Source organism: Oncorhynchus keta, chromosome 26 (assembly GCF_023373465.1).
Source record: "Oncorhynchus keta strain PuntledgeMale-10-30-2019 chromosome 26, Oket_V2, whole genome shotgun sequence".
Classification (NCBI taxonomy): domain Eukaryota; kingdom Metazoa; phylum Chordata; class Actinopteri; order Salmoniformes; family Salmonidae; genus Oncorhynchus; species Oncorhynchus keta.
The window spans coordinates 13158014-13184964 of record NC_068446.1 but is presented as its reverse complement, the minus strand read 5'-3'; the positions used below and the strand labels follow the sequence as shown (position 1 = coordinate 13184964).

Sequence of the window (26951 nt, the reverse complement as noted above, 5' to 3'; positions counted from 1 at the left end):
GTGTTTGTTTGTGTTCCTCCACACATGTGAGACAGACAGTGTCATTACTGAGCTCACTGCAAGTAGATCAAGCCTATAATTCCCTTCTGCCTGTCTAGTATGTAGTGATGATTACTCGTGTCTGCTGTAATAATGGTTTCTAGTGTCAGGTAATATGTGTGTTGTGTGTTTAAACCAATGAGTGTGTCTAATTAGTGCTTATACATCTCTCCAGCAGAGGGCAGCGTTTCCCTCGTTGAGTAATGCGGGAGCAGGATGACGTTGGCCAGCCTCGACACTGATACAAGGTCGATTTTGAGTCATTATACTTCTCCCAGGCTCCCAAATAAAGTAATAAAAGTGTGTGTGTGACAATTTCTAGAGGAAAATCAAGCTAGCAATCTCAGCGAGTGTACACAGTTTTATTATCAATACATTATTATAACTTGTATAATATTACATTACATTATTATAACTTGTATTTTTCAATAACACACTAGGACATGCAAAAGAAGAGGGGGGCCATAAAAAGAGAGGAAAGAGGGAAGAGGGGATGGTGGGATCTCCCTCCTTTCTTGTTCCCTCTAAAGTTGTCTTCTCCCTTCAGCCCTATGAGAGCGGGAGCTTCTTCACTTCCACCAACCGCCAACCTTCCCCTTACCATGGACCTTTTTACTACAGGGGAGAGACATAGGGAGAAAGATACCTAAATTCAGAAATAATTACTTGTAGATAAATGCACATACCATACAAACACAAGTTACTTAAAAAAGTGGCTACAAAGTTCATATAAAGAAACCAAGAAGAGGGTTACTGTACTTACAATTTCTGGGCACTTGTGATTCTATTCAAGAGAATGATAATCTGCACACCAAAAAATGATACAAGAGATCACATTGCATCAGTGATTACACGAATACTACACAACAGATGTACACAGTCGCTCACACACAAGCCTAAACATCTATGGATTCGGCCTTTGGTACATGTCCAGGTCTTCCCACCTGATATTTCTGTTTCTTCATGTGATCAATGAAGTCAAACTTATCCGACTCCAGCGTGTAGATCCAGTTCCACATCTCCTAAGCTCGTTGCCTGGGAGACCAAGAGAAGGTGGGAGGGGGTAACAGCTGGTAAACATAGCAACACAGTTGGTAGCCAGGTGGGTGGGCTTTGGACATGAATTGTAGAAAACTCTGATGTGGTGGTGTGAGGAAGATTTAGGCCCATGTGCATTTGGCATGGGGAGGCGTGTGTGATCGGCCAGGACTGACTTCAGGGCGCCCTCTCTCAGGGTGTCGATCTCCAGTGTGGGTCGTCTCTCAGCCAAGGTCTTCTTCTTGATCTCTCTCCCCATTAGACGCTTCCCCCTCCCACGATGCTCCGCCTGAAACATATGTCAAACACACAAACTTAAAACCATATAGAATGTTGTGATTCTATTTCTATGCTTAAAACAGTCTGACAGAACATTTGGCCCGCATCTGTATGTTGACCAACAAAATAGATATTTAGCTTCATAAAACACATTTACTGTATGAATCCAAAAATCTGTTCCTAAAGCTAACAAGTGAATGACAGTGAACATAAATACCTTTTGCAGGAAGCCCCCAAAGTTGGCTCCCATGTTGGAAAGAACCTTCTTCTTCTTGGCCTCGTCGTCGTTCTTCTTTTTAGCCTCCTCATCTTCCTTTCTCTGCCGTTCTTCCTGAGCATGAGACAATGATGAAGTTAGAAAGGAAAAATACATTCTTAACACAACACAAGTCTATCTGTTGCTTAAAACCAGGGGTACCACAGGTGTGCACCCGGCCCTACCACAATCCTGAGGTACAAGAGGGGTGTATATTCAGGCCTACCGCAATCCTGGGGTACCACAGTGGTGTCTATTTGTCTCTACCCCCACAGGGTTGTGAAGTTGACCCTATCACAATCCTGATGTATGTTTTGGCCTACCGCAATCCTGTTCTGCCGGTCCCGCTCCTTCTCCGCTTGAACTCGCTGCACCTCTGCCCTCTCAAACCGACGCTTCTCCTGTGGGGATGAGAGAGGGAAAGGATGAGAGGAAAGGACTTTGGACTGTTTCATGTTTGATCATGAACTTGTGCGCTCCCTGACCAGGGTCGTGTTCTGTTGGGACGAAGCGTAAAAGCAAAACATGAGCATTGTTATTGGACAAGTTCAGGTAGTTAAGGTTGTACTTCCTCTGTTCTATTTTAACACGTCAACATGAAGTAAACAGGGAGTTGACTCACAATTCGGTCTTTCAGCCCAATGAGCTCCTCCTCCTCCTTCTTCCTCTGGTCAAAGTGGACATCAATCAGACTCTGCAACTCCAGGAGATCGATTCTCCATCCTCTTCATGTGGATGTCCTGAGAGAGGGAGAGAGGGAAAGAGAAAGGATTGAGATTAAATAGATTATTATTCAGAGATGTGGTGTAAAGCGGAGCTACAAGCTGCATCTTACAAACATCTATATTAATGTTCAGTAGTGAATTTGAAATGGAAGGGGAACAGCCAATTCCTTGATATGATATGGCATCACTCACATCAAAGTCCACCCTATCCCCCTCTGGAATCTTGGGAGGGGCTAGCTGGGGCACCATGGGCCTTAGATAGATAGATAGATAGATAGATAGATAGATAGATAGATAGATAGATAGATAGATAGAGAGAGAGAGAGAGAGAGAGAGAGAGACAGAGAGAGAGAGAGAGGAGAAAGCATGAGAGAAAATAAGTGAAATAGAGGATGAACAGAGAAATACATGTTTTGACCTATTTGTCACACATGCACACAAAGCAAAATTGCCACACACAAAAGTGAACATACTTGGGTATGGGTAGTTTCTCCTCTGTATAGGGAGAGAGAGAGAGAGAGAGAGAGAGAGAGAGAGAGAGAGAGAGAGAGAGAGAGAGAGAGAGAGAGAGAGAGAGAGAAAGAGAGAGAAAGAGAGAAAAAGAGAGAGAGAGAGGGGGGATGGTGAGAGAAAGATAGAGGAGGGACAAAAGATTGAATAAAATTGATAAAAAAAGAAAGAAGGTAAAGACAAGTGTATGTACATGCAGGTATTACAGTTTTTCTCAGTCGCTTTGGTGCATTTTTCACATCATCCCTAACATCTGCAAAATAATAAGTGCATTTCTCAGAACAATTTGTACAAGCTGCAATATACAATAGATATGTTTCTAAAGCTAGTCAGTCACAAAAAAATCCTTAGTAGATCTCTCAAAAGTAAATATTCATGCCAATGATCATGTCAGTGTCATCAGAATGATACGTAATTGAGTCATTGTTCTCGAACAAGGTCGTCAAAATGTTTAGGCTGTGTACTTTGACAGTATTGCCTGATGTAAACTTAGCCTACAGTTTGGATGACAGTTACTGTTTTGAAAATGCACAAGGCTGCACTTCTATGGCATATATCAATTTCAACAGTACTATTTACATATTACTGTATGTGGGTTATTGATTGAAAGAGACTGGACAACTCAAGGGGCACAAAGGGAAAAAACTAAATTAGAAAGAAACACAGGAAACCACCCCTAAGGCACAACTCTGCCCGCAGCACTGTTGTGCTGTCTCTACACATCCAGACGTTCCTGTCTGTCGGCCCACATATTCTCATCCATATCACACCGGATATTTTCCCTTCCAATGCAACATGGAAATAATCTTTTGGAATGCCTTATCCATCCTCTGCAGGAGTCTACTGTGATGTCCTCACATGCTGCATCCATTGCAGCCAGCAGGGTCATCTGTGTGTATGGCTGACGATCGTACACCTTCCACCTCCATGCTGAAAATAACTCCTCAATTGGGTTAAGGAATGGTGAATAAGGTGGGAGGAATTATATGAGCATCCTCGGGTGGCTCACAAACCATTGCCTTATGATGTTTGATCGATGCAAACTCACATTATCACAAATGACCACATACTTTGGAAAATCCTCTCTAAGCAGACCCCTCTCATCATCAGGGATGAGAGCCCTGTAGAGAGTCTCTAAAAAGTTGAGTAGATGCTGGGTGTTGTATGGCCCTATAAGGGGGATATTGGTTAGGACACCATGCTCCGAAATAGTAGCACACATGGTGATTTTTCCTCCCTGTTGGCCTGGCAAATCCACAGTAGCTCTGTGACCGATGATGTTCCGACCCCGCCTTCTGCATTTGGTCAGGTTGAAGCCAGCCTCATCCACGCATACAAAGTTGTGAGAGGGTTCACTTGATTCCAACTCCATTATACGCTATATCCCAGAACACATAGTTGAATTTGTTTTGGTAAGGAAGAGTGACATAAAATGTACATATATTGCACGTTCCTTCCACAGCAATGGAAATGTGTGCAGTTTATGCTTACTGTACTATGTATCACTATAAAATGTTGCTGTAAAGTAGTTCCATAGATATATGTTTTACCTGTACATACTGGTATCGTAGCTCCTTAACTCTGTCCTCATTCCTTTGGAATGGTACACGGTACAGCTGTTTCATACTCATCTGGTTTCTATGCAGCACCCTGTCGATGGTTGAGATGCTAACCGTATGGATGTTTTCAAAGACATCGTTGTCTTCTATAATGGTCCTTTGTATTTCCCTGAGTCTCATGGCATTGTTTACTCGGACCATGGTGCAAATAGCCTCCTCCTGTTGAGGTGTGAAAAGGCGTCCTCTGCCACCGGTTTGAGGTAATCTTGCAGTCAGTCCTATGTGGGGAAATGCAGTGATGCATCGCACACTTTCACATAGACAAAAACTATGCAAACACACATTTTACTGTAAAACATACAGGTGGGTGCATGTAAGGTGCAGTATGTATCTGTATAGAGTATATTTCTGTATGCTGTGAAATACAAGTGGACTACTGTAATATGAAGCATTGTAGGAAGTATACAGTATATTGCTTATATACAGTAACAGTGCACTGTACATTGGTGGACATACCTGTTCTCTCTTCGAAACGTTTGAACTACTGAGGACACGGTTGATCTCCCAATATTCGGCTGCACCCTTCGACCCGTCTCAGCCATTGTAAGGCCATGATTGACAACATGGTCTACAATAGTGGCCCTTATGCAAGACTCAATAGAAGACAAAACAAGGAACAAACCAAAAAAGACAGGCTTTTGAAAAATTAACTATTTTTCATAAAATTGTACAGTTATCTTAGCTAGCTGAATTGCTAGCAGAATTGTTTACTTGTTGCTAAGCAGTTGCTAGGGACTCTCCTGGAAGAAGCTAGCTAGCTTACAAAGAATAACAACAAAAAATATCTAGGTAACAGAAGAAAGGAAGACAAAATAAGGACAAAAGAAGGACAGAAGAAAAAGGAAAAGAAAGAGGACAACAAAGTGAAACAGTCAGCACTTCTATTGCAACTTCGTATTTCGTCGTCCTAACGTAGTCTACACTGCTATCTGCCCAGCAGCTAGCCAGCTAGCAAACGTCCACCGTCTACCGAATAGCAGCACTGTAGAAACTATTACACTCAACTGAACGACTTGATTAGTGTAGTGTTAGCTAGCTACATAGTTGTCTTTGCTGTCTTCGTATCCAAGATAATTGTGTAGTTTAGAGCGTGTAGTCTTAGAGTGATTATCTTAATTTACCGAGGTTAGCTAGCCAGCTATTTGTCGTCCTTAACGTAGGAGACACTGCTAGCTAGCCAACAGCTAGCCAACGTCTACTGAATAGAACTTCCGCACTCAATAACCCGGTCGCATTCCGCTTCGCTCCACAGGTAGTATCACATTTTCATTTCATTTCATTACAGCACAACGGTTTGATTTGTTTGATCGTAGCTAGCTACATAGCTAGCTACATAGCCGTCTGTGTATCAAAGATAATTGTGTAGTCTAGAGCGATTTTCTAGGTTAGCTAGCCAGCTATTGTCATTCTTTTAACGCAACGTAACGTAATCAACACTGCTAGCTAGCCAGCTAGCCCCCGAATAGCAGCACTGTAGAAACTATTACACTCAACGGAACGACTTGATTAGTGTAGTGTAAACAACGCAGCCACTGCCAGCTAGCCTACAAAGTCAACAACGCAGCCACTGCCAGCTAGCCTACTTCAGCAGTACTGTATCATTTTAATAATTTTAGTCAATAAGATTCTTGCTACGTAAGCTTAACTTTCTGAACATTCGAGACGTGTAGTCCACTTGTCATTCCAATCTCCTTGCATTAGCGTAGCCTCTTCTGTAGCCTGTCAACTATGTGTCTGTCTATCCCTGTTATCTCCTCTCTGCACAGACCATACAAACGCTCCACACCGCGTGGCCGCGGCCACCTAATCTGGTGGTCCCAGCGCGCACGACCCACGTGGAGTTCCAGGTCTCCGGTAGCCTCTGGAACTGCCGATCTGCGGCCAACAAGGCAGAGTTCATCTCAGCCTATGCCTCCCTCCAGTCCCTCGACTTCTTGGCACTGACGGAAACATGGATCACCACAGATAACACTGCTACTCCTACTGCTCTCTCTTCGTCCACCCACGTGTTCTCGCACACCCCGAGAGCTTCTGGTCAGCGGGGTGGTGGCACCGGGATCCTCATCTCTCCCAAGTGGTCATTCTCTCTTTCTCCCCTTACCCATCTGTCTATCGCCTCCTTTGAATTTCATGCTGTCACAGTTACTAGCCCTTTCAAGCTTAACATCCTTATCATTTATCGCCCTCCAGGTCCCCTCGGAGAGTTCATCAATGAGCTTGATGTCTTGATAAGCTCCTTTCCTGAGGACGGCTCACCTCTCACAGTTCTGGGCGACTTTAACCTCCCCACGTCTACCTTTGACTCATTCCTCTCTGCCTCCTTCTTTCCACTCCTTTCCTCTTTTGACCTCACCCTCTCACCTTCCCCCCCTACTCACAAGGCAGGCAATACGCTCAACCTCATCTTTACTAGATGCTGTTCTTCCACTAACCTCATTGCAACTCCCCTCCAAGTCTCCGACCACTACCTTGTATCCTTTTCCCTCTCGCTCTCATCCAACACTTCCCACACTGCCCCTACTCGGATGGTATCGCGCCGTCCCAACCTTCGCTCTCTCTCCCCCGCTACTCTCTCCTCATCCATCCTATCATCTATTCCCTCTGCTCAAACCTTCTCCAACCTATCTCCTGATTCTGCCTCCTCAACCCTCCTCTCCTCCCTTTCTGCATCCTTTGACTCTCTATGTCCCCTATCTTCCAGGCCGGCTCGGTCCTCCCCTCCCGCTCCGTGGCTCGACGACTCATTGCGAGCTCACAGAACAGGGCTCCAGGCAGCCGAGCGGAAATGGAGGAAAACTCGCCTCCCTGCGGACCTGGCATCCTTTCGCTCCCTCCTCTCTACATTTTCCTCCTCTGTCTCTGCTGCTAAAGCCACTTTCTACCACTCTAAATTCCAAGTATCTGCCTCTAACCCTAGGAAGCTCTTTGCCACCTTCTCCTCCCTCCTGAATCCTCCTCCCCCTCCCCCCTCCTCCCTCTCTGCAGATGACTTCGTCAACCATTTTGAAAAGAAGGTCGACGACATCCGATCCTCGTTTGCTAAGTCAAACGACACCGCTGGTTCTGCTCACACTGCCCTACCCTGTGCTCTGACCTCTTTCTCCCCTCTCTCTCCAGATGAAATCTTGCGTCTTGTGACGGCCGGCCGCCCAACAACCTGCCCGCTCGACCCTATCCCCTCCTCTCTTCTCCAGACCATTTCCGGAGACCTTCTCCCTTACCTCACCTCGCTCATCAACTCATCCCTGATCGCTGGCTACGTCCCTTCCGTCTTCAAGAGAGCGAGAGTTGCACCCCTTCTGAAAAAACCTACACTCGATCCCTCCGATGTCAACAACTACAGACCAGTATCCCTTCTTTCTTTTCTCTCCAAAACTCTTGAACGTGCCGTCCTTGGCCAGCTCTCCCGCTATCTCTCTCAGAATGACCTTCTTGATCCAAATCAGTCAGGTTTCAAGACTAGTCATTCAACTGAGACTGCTCTTCTCTGTATCACGGAGGCGCTCCGCACTGCTAAAGCTAACTCTCTCTCCTCTGCTCTCATCCTTCTAGACCTATCGGCTGCCTTCGATACTGTGAACCATCAGATCCTCCTCTCCACCCTCTCCTAGTTGGGCATCTCCGGCGCGGCCTACGCTTGGATTGCGTCCTACCTGACAGGTCGCTCCTACCAGGTGGCGTGGCGAGAATCTGTCTCCTCACCATGCGCTCTCACCACTGGTGTCCCCCAGGGCTCTGTTCTAGGCCCTCTCCTATTCTCGCTATACACCAAGTCACTTGGCTCTGTCATAACCTCACATGGTCTCTCCTATCATTGCTATGCAGACGACACACAATTAATCTTCTCCTTTCCCCCTTCTGATGACCAAGTGGCGAATCGCATCTCTGCATGTCTGGCAGACATATCAGTGTGGATGACGGATCACCACCTCAAGCTGAACCTCGGCAAGACGGAGCTGCTCTTCCTCCCGGGAAGGACTGCCCGTTCCATGATCTCGCCATCACGGTTGACAACTCCATTGTGTCCTCCTCCCAGAGCGCTAAGAACCTTGGCGTGATCCTGGACAACACCCTGTCGTTCTCAACTAACATCAAGGCGGTGGCCCGTTCCTGTAGGTTCATGCTCTACAACATCCGCAGAGTACGACCCTGCCTCACACAGGAAGCGGCGCAGGTCCTAATCCAGGCACTTGTCATCTCCCGTCTGGATTACTGCAACTCGCTGTTGGCTGGGCTCCCTGCCTGTGCCATTAAACCCCTACAACTCATCCAGAACGCCGCAGCCCGTCTGGTGTTCAACCTTCCCAAGTTCTCTCACGTCACCCCGCTCCTCCGCTCTCTCCACTGGCTTCCAGTTGAAGCTCGCATCCGCTACAAGACCATGGTGCTTGCCTACGGAGCTGTGAGGGGAACGGCACCTCAGTACCTCCAGGCTCTGATCAGGCCCTACACCCAAACAAGGGCACTGCGTTCATCCACCTCTGGCCTGCTCGCCTCCCTACCACTGAGGAAGTACAGTTCCCGCTCAGCCCAGTCAAAACTGTTCGCTGCTCTGGCTCCCCAATGGTGGAACACACTCCCTCACGACGCCAGGACAGCGGAGTCAATCACCACCTTCCGGAGACACCTGAAACCCCACCTCTTTAAGGAATACCTAGGATAGGATAAAGTAATCCTTCTCACCCCCCCCCCCTTAAAAGATTTAGATGCACTATTGTAAAGTGGCTGTTCCACTGGATGTCATAAGGTGAATGCACCAATTTGTAAGTCGCTCTGGATAAGAGCGTCTGCTAAATGACTTAAATGTAAATGTTATGTCATCAGATATGCGCCTATGTCCTCTTCTGCCTCTTCTGCCTCTTCCTCTGTTTTGCCTTCCACCACGCATCCTTGCTCCTCTTCTTCCTCCTCTTATCTGTTGACCCTGTTCGTTTCCTAGACCATCCATTATTGGAAAATTGCAACTCTATGTTGTGGTCTGTCTATATATGCTTGGCAATTGATTCTTCATGAGATGCAACTTTGAGCAATTTAGACAACTGGTTGATTGTTGGTTGAACTAACACTTTTACATTCCTTCACGAGTGAGGGTCAATTTCACCTGCACGATTCATCAATTCACGTTTTTGTACAAAAGGTCTAATAGAAATGTGTAAAACTATGCTTGACAGTTTATGACAAATAGTTCAACAATTTTGCATGTAATGGCTTATTCAAGGAACTAATGCCTAGATGTTTTGAGGGGTAAGACTATTCAACAGAGAACCATCTACTATATTTTGATCAACTTCCCTGCCCATCCACCGCTGACCCCTGGACACTGATCTCTTGGCTACATAGCTGACGCACGCTGGACTGTCCATTAATCACGGTACCCCATTCTGCTTGTTTGTTTATCTGTCGGCCCAGTTGCCTAGTCAACGCCATTTTACCTGCTGTTTGTTGTGCTAGCTGATTAGCCTCGCCTACTGTTTTTAGCTAGCTTTCCCAATTCAACACCTGTGATTACTGTATGCCTCGCTGTATGTCTCTCCCAAATGTCAATATGCCTTGTATACTGTTGTTCAGGTTAGTTATCATTGTTTTAGTTCACAATGGAGCCCCTAGATCCACTCTGCATACCCCTGTTACCTCCTTTGTCCCACCCCCCACACATGCGGTGACCTCACCCATTACAACCAGCATGTCCAGAGATACAACCTCTCTCATCATCACCCAGTGCCTGGGCTTACCTCCGCTGTACCCGCACCCCACCATACCCCTGTCTGCGCATTATGCCCTGAATATATTCTACCATGCCCAGAAACCTGCTCCTCTTATCCTCTGCCCCCAACGCTCTAGGCGACCAGTTTTGATAGCCTTTAGCCGCACCCTCATACTACTCCTTCTCTGTTCCGCGGGTGATGTGGAGGTAAACCCAGGCCCTGCATGTCCCCAGGTACCCTCATTTGTTGACTTCTGTGATCGAAAAGTCTTGGTTTTATGCATGTCAACATCAGAAGCCTCCTCCCTAAGTTTGTTTTACTCACTGCTTTAGCACACTCTGCTAACCCTGATGTCCTTGCCGTGTCTGAATCCTGGCTCAGGAAGGCCACCAAAATTCAGAGATTTCCATACCCAACTATAACATCTTCCGTCAAGATAGAACTGCCAAAGGGGGCGGAGTCGCAGTCTACTGCAGAGATAGCCTGCAAAGTAATGTCATACTTTCCAGGTCCATACCCAAACAGTTTGAACTACTAATTTTGAAAATTACTCTCTCCAGAAACAAGTCTCTCACTGTTGCCGCCTGCTACCGACCCCCGTCAGCTCCCAGCTGTGCCCTGGACACCATTTGTGAATTGATCGCCCCCATCTAGCTTCAGAGTTTGTTCTGTTAGGTGACCTAAACTGGGATATGCTTAACACCCCGGCAGTCCTACAATCTAAGCTAGATGCCCTCAATCTCACGCAAATCATCAAGGAACCCACCAGGTACAACCCTAACTCTGTAAACAAGGGCACCCTCATAGACGTCATCCTGACCAACTGGCCCTCCAAATATACCTCCGCTGTCTTCAACCAGGATCTCAGCGATCACTGCCTCATCGCCTGTATCCGCCACGGAGCCGCAGTCAAACGACCACCCCTCATCACTGTCAAATGCTCCCTAAAACACTTCTGTGAGCAGGCCTTTCTAATCGACCTGGCCCGTGTATCCTGGAAGGACATTGACCTCATCCCGTCAGTTGAGGATGCCTGGTCATTCTTTAAAAGTAACTTCCTCACCATTTTGGATAAGCATGCTCCGTTCAAAAATGCAGAACCAAGAACAGATACAGCCCTTGGTTCACTCCAGACCTGACTGCCCTCGACCAGCACAAAACATCCTGTGGCGGACTGCAATAGCATCGAATAGCCCCGTGATATGCAACTGTTCAGGGAAGTCAGGAACCAATACACGCAGTCAGTCAGGAAAGCTAAGGCCAGCTTCTTCAGGCAAAAGTTTGCATCCTGTAGCTCCAACTCCAAAAAGTTCTGGGACACTGTGAAGTCCATGGAGAACAAGAGCACCTCCTCCCAGCTGCCCACTGCACTGAGGCTAGGAAACACGGTCTCCACCGATAAATCCATGATTATCGAAAACTTCAATAAGCACTTCTCAACGGCTGGCCATGCCTTCCGCCTGGCTACTCCAACCTCGGCCAACAGCTCCGCCCCCCGTAGTTCCTCACCCAAGCCTCTCCAGGTTCTCCTTTACCCAAATCCAGATAGCAGATGTTCTGAAAGAGCTGCAAAACCTGGACCCGTACAAATCAGCTGGGCTTGAAAATCTGGACCCGCTATTTCTGAAACTATCTGCCGCCATTGTCGCAACCCCTATTACCAGCCTGTTCAACCTCTCTTTCATATCGTCTGAGATCCCCAAGGATTGGAAAGCTGCCGCAGTCATCCCCTCTTCAAAGGAGGAGACACCCTGGACCCAAACTGCTATAGACCTATATCCATCCTGCCCTGCCTATCTAAGGTCTTCGAAAGCCAAGTCAACAAACAGGTCACTGACCATCTCGAATCCCACCGTACCTTCTCCGCTGTGCAATCTGGTTTCGAGCCGGTCACGGGTGCACCTCAGCCACACTCAAGGTACTAAATGATATCATAACCGCCATCGATAAAAGACAGTACTGTGCAGCCGTCTTCATCGACCTCGCCAAGGCTTTCGACTCTGTCAATCACCAAATTCTTATCGGCAGACTCAACAGCCTCGGTTTTTCGGATGACTGCCTTGCCTGGTTCACCAATTACTTTGCAGACAGAGTTCAGTGTGTCAAATCAGAGGGCATGCTGTCCGGTCCTCTGGCAGTCTCTATGGGGGTGCCACAGGGTTCAATTCTCGGGCCGACTCTTTTCTCTGTATATATCAATGATGTTGCTCTTGCTGCGGGCGATTCCCTGATCCACCTCTACGCAGACGAAACCATTCTATATACTTTCGGCCCGTCATTGGACACTGTGCTATCAAACCTCCAAACGAGCTTCAATGCCATACAGCACTCCTTCCGTGGCCTCCAACTGCTCTTAAACGCGAGTAAAACCAAATGCATGCTTTTCAACCGATCGCTGCCTGCACCCGCATGCCCGACTAGCATCACCACCCTGGATGGTTCCAACCTTCAATATGTGGACATCTATAAGTACCTAGGTGTCTGGCTAGACTGCAAACTCTCCTTCCAGACTCACATCAAACATCTCCAATCAAAAATCAAATCCAGAGTCGGCTTTCTATTCCGCAACAAAGCCTCCTTCACTCACGCTGCCAAGCTTACCCTAGTAAAACTGACTATCCTACCGATCCTCGACTTCGGCGATGTCATCTACAAAATGGCTTCCAACACTCTACTCAGCAAACTGGATGCAGTCTATCACAGTGCCATCCGTTTTGTCACTAAAGCACCTTATACCACCCACCACTGCGACTTGTATGCTCTAGTCGGCTGGCCCTCACTACATATTCGTCGCCAGACCCACTGGCTCCAGGTCATTTACAAGTCCATGCTAGGTAAAGCTCCGCCTTATCTCAGTTCACTGGTCACGATGGCAACACCCATCCGTAGCACGCGCTCCAGCAGGTGTATCTCACTGATCATCCCTAAAGCCAACACCTCATTTGGCCGCCTTCGTTCCAGTACTCTGCTGCCTGTGACTGGAACGAATTGCAAAAATCGCTGAAGTTGGAGACTTTTATCTCCCTCACCAACTTCAAACATCAGCTATCCGAGCAGCTAACCGATCGCTGCAGCTGTACATAGTCTATAGGTAAATAGCTCACCCTTTTTCACCTACCTCATTCCCATACTGTTTTCATACTGTTTTTATTTATTTACTTTTCTGCTCTTTTGCACACCAATATCTCTACCTGTACATGCCCATCTGATCATTTATCACTCCAGTGTTAATCTGCAAAATTGTATTATTCGCCTACCTCCGCATGCCTTTTGCACACATTGTATATAGACTGCCCATTTTTTTCTACTGTGTTATTGACTTGCTAATTGTTTACTCCATGTGTAACTCTGTGTTGTCTGTTCACACTGCTATGCTTTATCTTGGCCAGGTCGCAGTTGCAAATGAGAACTTGTTCTCAACTAGCCTACCTGGTTAAATAAAGGTGAAATAAAAAATAAATAAAAATGACTTTTCTTTTAATCCTAGTACTGAATATAATGTGTGTAATTATAATCAAGAAGTAGAACAAAGACTGTCTGTTCCTTGGTAGAAACAAATGAACTTATCGTCAGACTGGCTAGAATGCTTATCTACACAGGGAGACCTTCGCCTGGTCAGAAACTCTAAATCTAAACTGGTGGAGGACGATGTAGGAAGGCTTGAGAACTATATTGCCATTGTTCCGGAGTGGAGGAGGGACGGGACAGTTTGAAACCTAATGATGTCATTTTCAGTTTATAACCTGTTGTAAATTCTATCATGTTCAGTACTCTCGAGAATAAACGCTATTGCTTGATTTTGAGAATGGTCTCTGCCCATTTTATGCAAATAAGTATTTTAAAAATCCTTAGAAATGGGCTGAGTGTATTAATTGAATTTGGTGATAAACATATAGGAATTGAATTACTCTAACAGTGCAAGAAGAGAGTAATGGAACGATTGAAGAGAGAGTAAGTTTAATGCAGTGGTGGCGACAAGCTTAGGAAAACTCACATTTCCCATCACGCACAGAGGGCCACATCATTGACTATAACTGTGTGACCCCAACAGCTACTAGAGGGAAATGTTGTTTTCTGAGAATTGTACTGTTCAAGCTTTCATAATTATCTATACACATGTTAACACATGTACATGCAAGAAGTAATTACAAATGTTCTACATATGAGGATATACACTGAGTGTACAAAACATTAGGAACCCCTGCTCTTTCCGTGACATAGACTGACCAAGTGATTACAGGTGAAAACTATGATCTCTTATTGTCACTTGTAAAACCTGTTCAGGATACCACGGTTTACTGCCCCTTCTGGAGGATTTGGGTACCCATATAAAACATGATACATTTTTGTCAAAAGTTGCTAATAAATGCAAATAAATTATATATTATATATTATCGAATAGAAAACACTCTAAAGCTTCTAAAACCGTTTAAATTTTGTCTCTATGTAAAGCAGAACTCTCAAAATCTGCATTCTCCCAAACTATCTCTTCTCATCTGAAAAGTTGGGTCACCTTTGACCTCATCGCAATTACCCTTCCCAAACAGTTACAGCGCCAGGAACAGTCTCCACGTGTTCAGCGTGATCTCAGCTTTGAACGGTGCCTGTGTTTCTGTTTGTTCTCAAAATTGCTGTACACCTTTATAACATGTTAAAGCTTGATTATGAAGTTAGTTTGACAAGTTAACTCGACATATAATATATAATTTCAACGTTTTGGTGCGCATCCACTTCAATTTTTGCCTACATTTTGACCGAAATGCGTGTATTTTGAGAACCGAAAGACGCAGACTTGAAAACTAAACGCTGGTTTGGTGAGTTAATCCCTTCCAGTTCTGTTGATGGAAGAACAGCAAAGGTAAGGAAATATTTATGTGTTAATTTTGGGTTTCTGTCGACTCCAAGGTAGAGGAGCCAGAATGGTACTTTTGGAGCGCCGACTCCTAGTTTAGCCTAGTGAACTCTACCTGTAACGTTAAAAATACATGTAACACAGCGATTGCATTTAGAATAAGTGTATCTTCCTATACATATGTAAAACATGCATATTTAGTCAAAGTTTATGATGTGTATTCCTTGTTAGCTGACGTTTTCTGCCGGAGCTATTTAATTTCTCCTCACATTTTAGTAGCATTTTTTGAACGATGCGTAATTGTAAACAGAGATTTATGGATATATATAGCATATTATTGAAAAAAAATGAATGTACTGTGTAACATGTTATATTACTGTCATCTGATGAAGATTTCAAAAGGTTAGTGAAATGATTTTTTTTTTAATCCTGCGTTTGTTGATTGCATATTTTTTCCTACTTGGCTATGCTAATGAGATATGTCTGCGGTGGTGGTTTGACATAAATATGTGCTATGTTTTCGCCGTAAAACATTTTAGAAATCTAACTTGCTGGCTAGATAAACAACTTGTTTATCTTTCATTTGAGCTATTTTACTTGTTAATGTGTGGAGGTTAAATATTTTTAGGAATATTTTTGCGCATTGTGCGTTATGGTAATGAGCTTGAGCTGTAGTCATGCTACCAGCAGAGGAATAAAACTCCCTAAAAGGTTAAATCCACTTCAAGCAGTGTAGATAGAGGGGAGGATACAGGTTAAATAAGGATTTTTAAGCCTTGAGACAATTGAGACGTGGATTGTGTATGTGTGCCATTCAGAGGGTGAATGGGTAAGACAAAATATTGAACTGCCTTTGAATGGGTTATGGTAGTAGGTGCTAGGCTCACAGGTTTGAGTGTGTCAAGAACTGCAAAGCTGCTGGGTTTTTCACACCTCTTTAGTGTCCTAAGTTTTCATAACTGTGACCTTAATTTATCTGTAAGCTGTTAGTGTCTTAACGACCATTCCACAGGTGCATGTTCATTAATTGTTTATGGTTCATTGAACAAGCATGGGAAACAGTGTTTAAACCCTTTACAATGAAGATCTGTGAAGTTATTTGGATTTGAAGAATTATCTATGAAAGACAGGGTCCTAAAAAAGGGATGTTTCTTTTTATGCTGAGTTTATATAAAAACAACAAGAAACATGGAGAAAGGCACATGGTTCTCATCTAAAGTGGTGTAGTGTTATACAGGATATAGGGTGTAATTTGAGACAGCCATTGTTAAGTTAAAGTAGTAGAGTGTTTAGGGGATATGGGGTGTGATTTGGGACCCGGACAGTTGAAAGTAGTGTTGTGTTGTAGGGGATATAGATTGTCGTTTGAGACACAGCCAAAGGTAGTGCAGTATTATTGTACATACAGGGTGTCATTTGAGAGACAACTAGTCTTACCTCCTCCATCCTCCTCCTGCGGTTCTTCTTCTGGCTCCTCCTCTGGCTCTGCCTCCTGCTCCTCCTCTGCCTCCTCTGGAGAGAGGGGGGGGGGGGCAAATGGATAGAGAAAAAGTCAGGGTGTCATGTATTGTCATATTATGTCTTGTTCCTGTTCTTTCTCTTCACTCCGTCTCCCTCTGCTGGTCGTATTAGGTTACCTTCTCTTCCTCTCCTTCCCCCAGCTGTTCCTCATATTCTCTAACTACCTCGTTCACCCTTTTCCCACCTGTTCCCTTTTTCCCTCTGATTAGGTCTCTATTTCTCTCTCTGTTCCTGCTTCTGTCTTTGTCAGATTCTCGTTTGAGTTTCTCATGCCAGAACCAAACTATCGTCTTGTTTGCTTCACCCTTGTCCCGTCCTGTCGGAATCTACCTGTTCATCTGATGCTACGTGTGATCAGGTACCTCTGTCCTCTACGACCCGCGCCTACCCAGAGAGACCAGCAGTCTGTCGCCGCTCACCCAGCTATTCTCCTCTGCTGCTAAGAAGGGGACTCTAACCCAGCTATTCTCCTCTGCTGCTAAGAAGGGGACTCTTCTGTAATTATCAGAAGGACTTTATGATTCATTTGTCGCCCTCTCTGCGGGTTGTCTATTTTGCCATTATATACATCTGAAGAGGATCTATGTCTTCCCTGTGTTTTGACATTAAAGGACTCTGTATTTGTTAAACCGCTTTTGGATCCTCACTCACGTGCATAACAGAAGAATCTGACCAAGAATGGACCCAGCGACTTCGGATCCTCTCCACTCAGCCGTCGAGATCCAGGGAGCGATGCTAGGCAGACACGAGCAGGAATTGTCTGCTGCTCGACATGCCGTTGAGACCCTGGCCGCCCAAGTCTCCGACCTCACAAAACAGATTCACCATCTCCGCCTCGATCCACCGGCCACTTCCAGGGCTTCCGAATCTCCGGAGCCCAGAATCAATAACCCGCCGTGTTACTCTGGGGAGCCCACTGAATACCGCTCGTTCCTCACCCAGTGTGATATTGTGTTTTCTCTCCAGCCCAACACTTACTCCAGGAGCACAGCTCGTATCGCCTACGTCATATCTCTCCTTACTGGACGGGCTCGTGAGTGGGGCACGGCAATCTGGGAGGCGAGGGCTGAGTGTACTAACCAGTATCAGGACTTTAAGGAGGAGATGATACGGGTTTTTGATCGTTCTGTTTTTGGGGAGGAAGCTTCCAGGGTCCTGTCTTCCCTATGTCAAGGTAATCGATCCATAATAGTTTACTCTATTGAGTTTCGCACTCTTGCCGCCTCCAGTGACTGGAACGAGCCGGCTTTGCTCGCTCGTTTTCTGGAGGGTCTCTGCGCAGAGGTAAAGGATGAGATTCTCTCCCGGGAGGTTCCTTCCAGCGTGGATTCCTTGATTGAACTCGCTATTCGCATAGAGAGACGGGTTGATCTTCGTCGCCGAGCTCGTGGAGAGGAGCTTGCGTTCTCCGTTGCCCCCCTCTCCGCATCACTACCATCTTCCTCCGCCGGCTCGGGTGCTGAGCCTATGCAGCTGGGGGGTATCCGCATCTCGACTAAGGAGAGGGAACGGAGAATCACCAACCGCCTCTGTCTCTATTGCGGTTCCGCTGGTCATTTTGTCACTTCATGTCCAGTAAAAGCCAGAGCTCATCAGTAAACGGAGGGCTACTGGTGAGCGCTACTACTCTGGTCTCTCCTTCAAGATCCTGCACTACCTTGTCGGTCCATCTACGCTGGACCGGTTCGTCAGCTTCCTGCAGTGCCTTGATAGACTCTGGGGCGGAGGGCTGTTTTATGGACGAGACCTGGGCTCGGGAACATGACATTCCTCTCAGACAGTTAAGGGAGCCCACGGCCTTGTTCGCTTTGGATGGTAGTTCTCTCCCCAGGATTCAGCGTGAAACGCTACCTTTAACCCTCACTGTCTCTGGTAATCATAGCGAAACGATTTCTTTTAAATTTTTTCATTCACCAGGTGTAAAAACCTGTTGTTTTGGGCCATCCCTGGCTAGTTTGTCATAATCCTTCTATTAATTGGTCTAGTAATTCTATCCTCTCCTGGAACGTCTCTTGTCATGTGAAATGTTTAATGTCTGCTATCCCTCCTGTTTCCTCTGTCTCTTCTTCACAGGAGGAGCCTGGTGATTTGACGGGGGTGCAGGAGGAATATCACGATCTGCGCACGGTGTTCAGTCGGTCCAGGGCCACCTCTCTTCCTCCGCACCGGTCGTATGATTGTAGTATTGATCTCCTTCCGGGAACCACTCCCCCCCGGGGTAGACTATACTCTCTGTCGGCTCCCGAACGTAAGGCTCTCGAAGATTATTTGTCTGTAGCTCTCGACGCCGGTACCGTAGTCCCCTCCTCCTCTCCCGCCGGAGCGGGGGTTTTTTTTGTTAAGAAAAAGGACGGGTCCCTGCGCCCCTGCATAGATTATCGAGGGCAGAATGACATAACAGTTAACAATCGTTATCCGCTCCCTCTTATGTCTTCAGCCTTCGAGATCCTGCAGGGAGCCAGGTTTTTCACTAAGTTGGACCTTCGTAACGCTTACCATCTCGTGCGCATCAGGGAGGGGGACGAGTGGAAAACGGCGTTTTAACACTCCCTTAGGGCACTTTGAATACCGGGTTCTTCCTTTCGGCCTCGCTAACGCTCCAGCTGTCTTTCAGGCATTAGTCAATGACGTCCTGAGAGACATGCTGAACATCTTTGTTTTCGTTTACCTTGACGATATCCTTATTTTTTCACCGTCACTCCAGATTCATGTTCAGCACGTTCGACGTGTCCTCCAGCGCCTTTTCGAGAATTGTCTTTATGTGAAGGCTGAGAAGTGCACTTTTCATGCCTCCTCCGTCACATTTCTTGGTTCTGTTATTTCCGCTGAAGGAATTAAGATGGATCCCGCTAAGGTCCAAGCTGTCATTGATTGGCCCGTTCCTAAGTCACGTGTCGAGCTGCAGCGCTTTCTCGGCTTCGCAAATTTCTATCGTCGTTTCATCCGTAATTTCGGTCAGGTGGCAGCTCCTCTCACAGCCCTTACTTCTGTCAAGACGTGCTTTAAGTGGTCCGTTTCCGCCCAGGGAGCTTTTGATCTTCTCAAGAATCGTTTTACATCCGCACCTATCCTTGTTACACCTGACGTCTCTAGACAGTTCGTTGTCGAGGTTGACGCGTCAGAGGTGGGCGTGGGAGCCATTCTTTCTCAGCGCTCCTCTCTGACGACAAGGTCCACCCTTGCGCGTATTTTTCTCATCGCCTGTCGCCGTCGGAACGTAACTATGATGTGGGAAACCGCGAACTGCTCGCCATCCGCTTAGCCCTAGGCGAATGGCGACAGTGGTTGGAGGGGGCGACCGTTCCTTTTGTCGTTTGGACTGACCATAGGAGCCTTGAGTACATCCGTTCTGCCAAACGACTTAATGCGTGTCAGGCTCGTTGGGCGCTGTTTTTCGCTCGTTTCGAGTTCGTAATTTCTTATCGTCCGGGCTCTAAGAACACCAAGCCTGATGCTTTATCTCGTCTCTTCAGTTCGTCAGTAGTCTCCACCGACCCCGAGGGGATTCTCCCTGAGGGGCGTGTTGTCGGTTTGACCATCTGGGGAATTGAGAGGCAGGTAAAGCAAGCACTCACTCACACTCTGTCGCCGCGCGCTTGTCCTAGGAACCTTCTTTTCGTTCCCGTTCCTACTCGTCTGGCCGTTCTTCAGTGGGCTCACTCTGCCAAGTTAGCCGGCCACCCCGGCGTTCGGGGTACGCTTGCTTCCATTCGCCAGCGTTTTTGGTGGCCTACTCGGGATCGTGACACGCGTCGTTTCGTGGCTGCTTGTTCGGACTGCGCGCAGACTAAGTCCGGTAACTCCCCTCCTGCCGGCCGTCTCAGACCGCTTCCCATTCCCTCTCGACCGTGGTCTCACATCGCCTTAGATTTTATCACCGGACTGCCTTCGTCAGCGGGGAAGACTGTTATTCTTACGGTTGTCGATAGGTTCTCTAAGGCGGCTCATTTTATTCCACTCGCTAAGCTCCCTTCTGCTAAGGAAACGGCACAAATCATCATCGAGAATGTTTTCAGAATTCATGGCCTTCCGTCAGACGTCGTTTCGGACAGGGGTCCGCAATTCACGTCTCAATTTTGGAGGGAGTTTTGCCGTTTGATTGGGGCTTCCGTCAGTCTCTCTTCCGGCTTTCACCCCCAGTCTAACGGTCAAGCAGAACGGGCCAATCAGACTATTGGTCGCATCTTACGAAGTCTTTCTTTTCGTAACCCTGCGTCTTGGTCAGAACAGCTCCCCTGGGCAGAATACGCCCACAACTCGCTTCCTTCGTCTGCGACCGGGCTATCTCCTTTTCAGAGTAGCCTCGGGTACCAGCCTCCGCTGTTCTCGTCTCAGCTCGCCGAGTCCAGCGTCCCCTCCGCTCAGGCTTTTGTCCAACGTTGTGAGCGCACCTGGAAGAGGGTCAGGTCTGCACTTTGCCGTTATAGGGCGCAGACTGTGAGAGCCGCTAATAAGCGTAGAACTAAGAGTCCTAGATATTGTCGCGGTCAGAGAGTATGGCTCTCCACTCAAAACCTTCCCCTTAAGACAGCTTCTCGCAAGTTGACCCCGGTTCATTGGTCCGTTCCGTATTTCTCAGATCATTAATCCTGTCGCAGTGCGACTTCTTCTCCCGCGATATCTTCGTCGCGTCCACCCGGTCTTCCATGTCTCCTGTGTTAAGTCCATTCTTCGCGCCCCTGCTCATCTCCCCCATCCTTGTCGAGGGCGCACCTATCTACAGGGTCCGTAAGATTTTGGTCAGGCGTCCTCAGGGCCGTGGTCATCAGTACCTAGTGGATTGGGAGGGGTACGGTCCTGAGGAAAGGAGTTGGGTTCCCTCTCGGGACGTGCTGGACCGTTCGCTGATCGATGATTTCCTCCGTTGCCGCCAGGTTTCCTCCTCGAGTGCGCCAGGAGGCGCTCGGTGAGTGGGGGGGTACTGTCATGTATTGTCATATTATGTCTTGTTCCTGTTCTTTCTCTTCACTCCGTCTCCCTCTGCTGGTCGTATTAGGTTACCTTCTCTTCCTCTCCTTCCCCCAGCTGTTCCTCATATTCTCTAACTACCTCGTTCACCCTTTTCCCACCTGTTCCCTTTTTCCCTCTGATTAGGTCTCTATTTCTCTCTCTGTTCCTGCTTCTGTCTTTGTCAGATTCTCGTTTGAGTTTCTCATGCCAGAACCAAACTATCGTCTTGTTTGCTTCACCCTTGTCCCGTCCTGTCGGAATCTACCTGTTCATCTGATGCTACGTGTGATCAGGTACCTCTGTCCTCTACGACCCGCGCCTACCCAGAGAGACCAGCAGTCTGTCGCCGCTCACCCAGCTATTCTCCTCTGCTGCTAAAAGAAGGGGACTCTAACCCAGCTATTCTCCTCTGCTGCTAAGAAGGGGACTCTTCTGTAATTATCAGAAGGACTTTATGATTCATTTGTCGCCCTCTCTGCGGGTTGTCTATTTTGCCATTATATACATCTGAAGAGGATCTATGTCTTCCCTGTGTTTTGACATTAAAGGACTCTGTATTTGTTAAACCGCTTTTGGGTCCTCACTCACGTGCATAACACAGAGAGCAGTCCAGAGGACATGATAAGGGACATGGGGCACTGCCGAAATCAGGGCAATATGGTAGACTGGGACAAAACGAAGAAAGACAAGTGTGGAGAAGAAAAATACACAAATGAGACAATGGGATGGAAAGAGACGTTAGAATGATGATTAAAGAGATAGACGATTAAAGGAATGGAGCGAGATGGAGAGTGAAAAGTGAGATGGAGAGTGTGTGGCTAATAGAGGGCAGAGGATTGGGGCTTTAAAAACCATTTGTCAGCAGTATGCTGAAAGCAATAGGAGCTGAGAGAAATGGCTAATAATAACAGGGTCATAGACTTCCACATGCAAGGCCAAGTATGGCCCAACAATGACAACACTAACACCTCAGCTTAGCAACCCACTCACCTTCCGCCTGCTCCCCCCTAGCAGAGAGAGGGGTGGAAGCAAATGTTTGCGTGAAAGAGAGAGAGAAATTCAGTTACCAATTCAGTTGGCAATAAATTCCACATTTAAATATGTATATTATTTCCATACTCACTCATATCCCTCCTCTACATGGCTGCACTAAAAGAAGACCAAAAGGAGAGACAATATAAATGTCATATATAAATCACCAATCGTTTTACAATACTCTGACTGATTATCTAGCAACTATCACACACTACCACGACACAAAAATAAATAGGTGTTTTTGAAAGTCAATTTGATGGCTTAACCATTTTTCCCCTGTGCTCGGTTAGGTTTAATTCAGTTCAATGTTCCCAATACACAAATGATGCGTGAGAAGGAATTCCAGAAAATTACATAATGGCTTTAGAAGCTTCTGATAGGCTAATTGACATCATTTGAGTCAATTGGAGGTGTACCTGTGGATGTATTTCAAGGTCTACCTTCAAACTCAGTGCCTCTTGCTTGACACATGGGAAAATCAAAAGAAATCAGCCAAGACATCAGAAAATAATTGTAGACCTCCACAAGACTGGTTCATCCTTGGGAGCAATTTCCAAACGCTTGAAGGTACCATTTTCATCTGTACAAACAATAGTACGCAAGTATAAATCCTCTTAAGGCTACCCCTGATTACTGCCCCTTCTGGAGGAATTGGGTACCCATATAAAACATGATACATTTTTGTCAAAAGTTGCTAATATATGCATATAAAAAATATTATCGAATAGAAAACACTCCAAAGCTTCTAAAACCGTTTAAATGTTGTCTCTATGTAAAGCAGAAGTGTCAGGGCATGCATTCTCCCAAAGTCTCTCTTGTAATGGAAAAACTTGGCACCACTTTGACGTCATCGTATACGCACTTACCAAGCAGTTACAACCCTGGGAAGAGTCTGTATGTGTTCAGCGAGAAGCCTGCTTCCAATGAGGCGTGTAACTGTGAGAATCACGTGCTCACGAGGCTTTGAGCGTGCAGAAAGGTCTCGGTCACGCCAAAAAAACGTGCACCTCTATGCGCGCTCTGCACATTTTCTCTCTTTCCCTCAGGATCGATTAAAAGACGTGTGTGTGTCTGTTCGCCCTCAAGATTGCTGTAGACCTTTATAACATGTTAAAGCTTAATTATGAACATAGTTTGACAAGTTTACTCGACATATAATATATAATTTCGATGTTTTGGTGCGCATCCACTTTAATTTTGCCTACATTTTGACCGAAATGAGGCTATTTTGAGAACCGAAAGACGCAGACTTGAAAACTGAACGCTAATTTGGTGAGTATAATCCCTTCCAGGTCTTCTGATGGAAGAACAGCAAAGGTAAGGGAATATTTATGTGTTAATTTTGGGTTTCTGTCGACTCCAAGATAGAGGAGTCATTATGCTAATGTGGGAGCGCCGACTCCCTATTATAGCCTAGTGAACGCAAAATGTAACGTTAAAAATAAATGTAACACAGCGTTTGCATTTAGAAGAAGTGTATCTTGCTATACATATGTAAAACATGCATATTTAGTCAAAGTTTATGATGTGTATTCCTTGTTAGCTGACGTTATCTGCCGGAGCTATTTCATTTCTCCTGACATTGCAGTAGCATTTTTTGAATGATGCGTAATTGTAAACAGAGATTTATGGATATATATAGCATATTATTGGAAAAAAAATGAATGTACTGTGTAACATGTTATATTACTGTCATCTGATGAAGATTTCAAAAGGTTAGTGAAATTATTTTTCTTTTAATCCTGCGTTTGTTGATTGCATATTTTTTCCTACTTGGCTATGCTAATGAGGTATGTCTGCAGTGGTGGTTGGACATAAATATGTGCTATGTTTTCGCCGTAAAACATTTTAGAAATCTGACTTGCTGGGTAGATAAACAACTTGTTTATCTTTCATTTGAGATATTTTTCTTGTTAATGTGTGGAGGTTAAATATTTGTAGGAATATTTTTTCGCATTGTGCGTTATGCTAATGAGCTTGAGCCCTAGTCACAAACCCGCATACGGTTTTGGTGGACTAAAAGGATAAACACCATGGGAAAAGATGAGCGTACTTTGGTGCAAAAAGGGCAAATCAATCCCAGAACAACAGCAAATGACCATGTGAAGATGCTGGAGGAAACCGGTACAAAAGTATCTATATAGCAGTGGCTTCTTCCTTGCTGAGCGGCCATTCCGGTTATGTCGATATAGGACTCGTTTCACTGTGGAAGTGAAACGAGTCCTATATCGACATAAGCGGAATGGCCGCTCAACAAGGAAGAAGCCACTGCTCAAAATTCGACATAAAAAAGCCAGACTGCACATGGGGACAAAGATCGTACTTTTTTGAGAAATGTCCTCTGGTTTGTTGAGACAAAAATAGAACTGTTTCGGCCATAATGACCATCGCTATGTTTGGAGGAAAAAGGAGGAGGCTTGCAACCCGAAGAACACCATCCCAACCGTGAAGCACGGGAGTGGCAGCATCATGTTGTGGGGGTGCTTTGCTGCAGGAGGGACTGGTGCACTTCACAAAATTAGATAGCATCATGAGGTAGGAAAATTATGTGGATATATTGAAGCAACATCTCAAGACATCAGTTAAAGTTAAAGCTTGGTCGCAAATGGGTCTTCCAAATGGACAATGACCCCAAGCATACTTCCAAAGTTGTGCCAAAATGGCTTAAGGACAACAAAGTCAAGGTATTGGGTGGCCATCACCAGATCCTATAGAAAATTTGTGGACAGAACTGAAAAAGTGTGTGCAAGCAAGGAGGCCTACAAACCTGACTCAGTTACACCAGCTCTGTCAGGAGGAATGGGCCAAAATTCACCCAATTTATTGTGGGAAGCTTGTGGAAGGCTACCCGAAACATTTGACCCAAGTTAAATCATTTAAAGGCAATGCTACCAAATACTAATTGAGTGCATGTAAACTTCTGACCCACTGGGAATGTGAAAAAGCTGAAATAAATCAAGAATTGTGAAAAAACTGAGTTTAAATGTATTTGGTTAAGGTGTATGTAAACTTCCGACTTCAACTGTATGTTTGATCACACTCATTTGTTTGGTCATGAGTGTGTCATGAGTATTGGTCATCCTTTTTTATCCTTATTCTTTATTTTCATATTATATGTTTGTTTTTTGGGGGCTCCTTTTTTTCCACTTTCTTGTTTGTTGGGAGGGAGGGCGGGCGGGGTGGGGTTCTTGTTCCAATTAGAAAATTATATGTTTGTAGTTAAACCACAAATTGTATATTGTATGCCTTCATATTTCCCCCCAAAAATCGATATATAAGAAAATAATGGGTGTTCACACGACATAGAGAAAGACACAGGGGGATTGTGTGTGTTGGACCATGGGGGTTTCTGCTAGAAATTGTCCCATGACATCTTCCTTGCTGACAAGCAGAGATTGACAGTGTGAACCGGTAAGAATGTTACGGCCCTAAACACAGTGGGAGACATTTTCTAACACTTTCTTCAGTTCCCCTTCTTTATTTCTCTCCTCCATTTCCCATTCCAATTTGTCATCTTGAACAATAGACCAATAGATTACTTTGTTGTGAAGTAGAGTAATCTTGATGGTACACAGCATCAACACTAGCATCACAGCTAGTGTTCATTCTTCAGTGTAACATTTCTAGCATTGATTCAGGAACTAATTTCACTCTATAAGAGTGAAATTAACACTCATTGGTGCAAAATAATCTCCTGCGTTGGTGTTGATAGCCAAAATTAAAACAGTCCCATCAAAACAGAATCCAAGATGGCGTAGCAGTCAGACGTCTTTGTCCTGTCGTGTCCCTTGTATATATCGTTTTATATATCGTCTTTTTCTTCGCATAACTTTTCAAATATTTTGCTAAACCTCAACTTCTAAATACTGTCCTGTAACCCGCCTCACCCAATGTGGCGTGGGTCTGCTTTTTTTTCTAAAGTATTTATATTTACTTCAGATCTGGAATCCCTCAACTGAAGCTAGCCGGCTAACTACCAGCTATCAGTCAGCAAACCATTGCCAGCGGTCATCAGCTAACCTTCAGCTCGGAAAGCTCTCGCCAGTTCGAACAATGTGACTAACCAGAGCATAACGGACCTATTATTTTTATCCCCGGATTCCTACCGCAAACTGAAGATTTTCATCTGGATCTTCACAACTAGCTAACCGCAATCACGGATGACTACTCCTGGCTAGCGTTTCCATCCCAGAGCAAGCGCCAATTAGCTTGAAGCTAGCCCAATCAGGGCTCCTGTGCTACCACCGAAGCATTCTCCTGGGCTACAATATCCGGACCCCTTCTACAGCCGGTACTGGGCACGGAACCCCGCAGATCCCCTATGACTGGAATACCGACATAATCTGGCCGAGGACTCCAACAGACCCCTCAGGCGCGACGACAGCTGAAGGCCCATTCTACTAAACAGCTAGAGCTACTTGG

At 45.8% G+C, this 26951-nt stretch overlaps 2 pseudogenes; both read right to left on the bottom strand.

Moving 5' to 3' along the window:
* Positions 1-385: 385 nt before the first annotated feature.
* Positions 386-2836, bottom strand: LOC118381485 (troponin T, slow skeletal muscle-like; annotated as a pseudogene).
* Positions 2837-21066: 18230 nt separating this feature from the next.
* The window catches only part of LOC127912250 (carnitine O-palmitoyltransferase 1, liver isoform-like), a 36080-nt pseudogene continuing 30195 nt past the window's right edge, over positions 21067-26951 (bottom strand).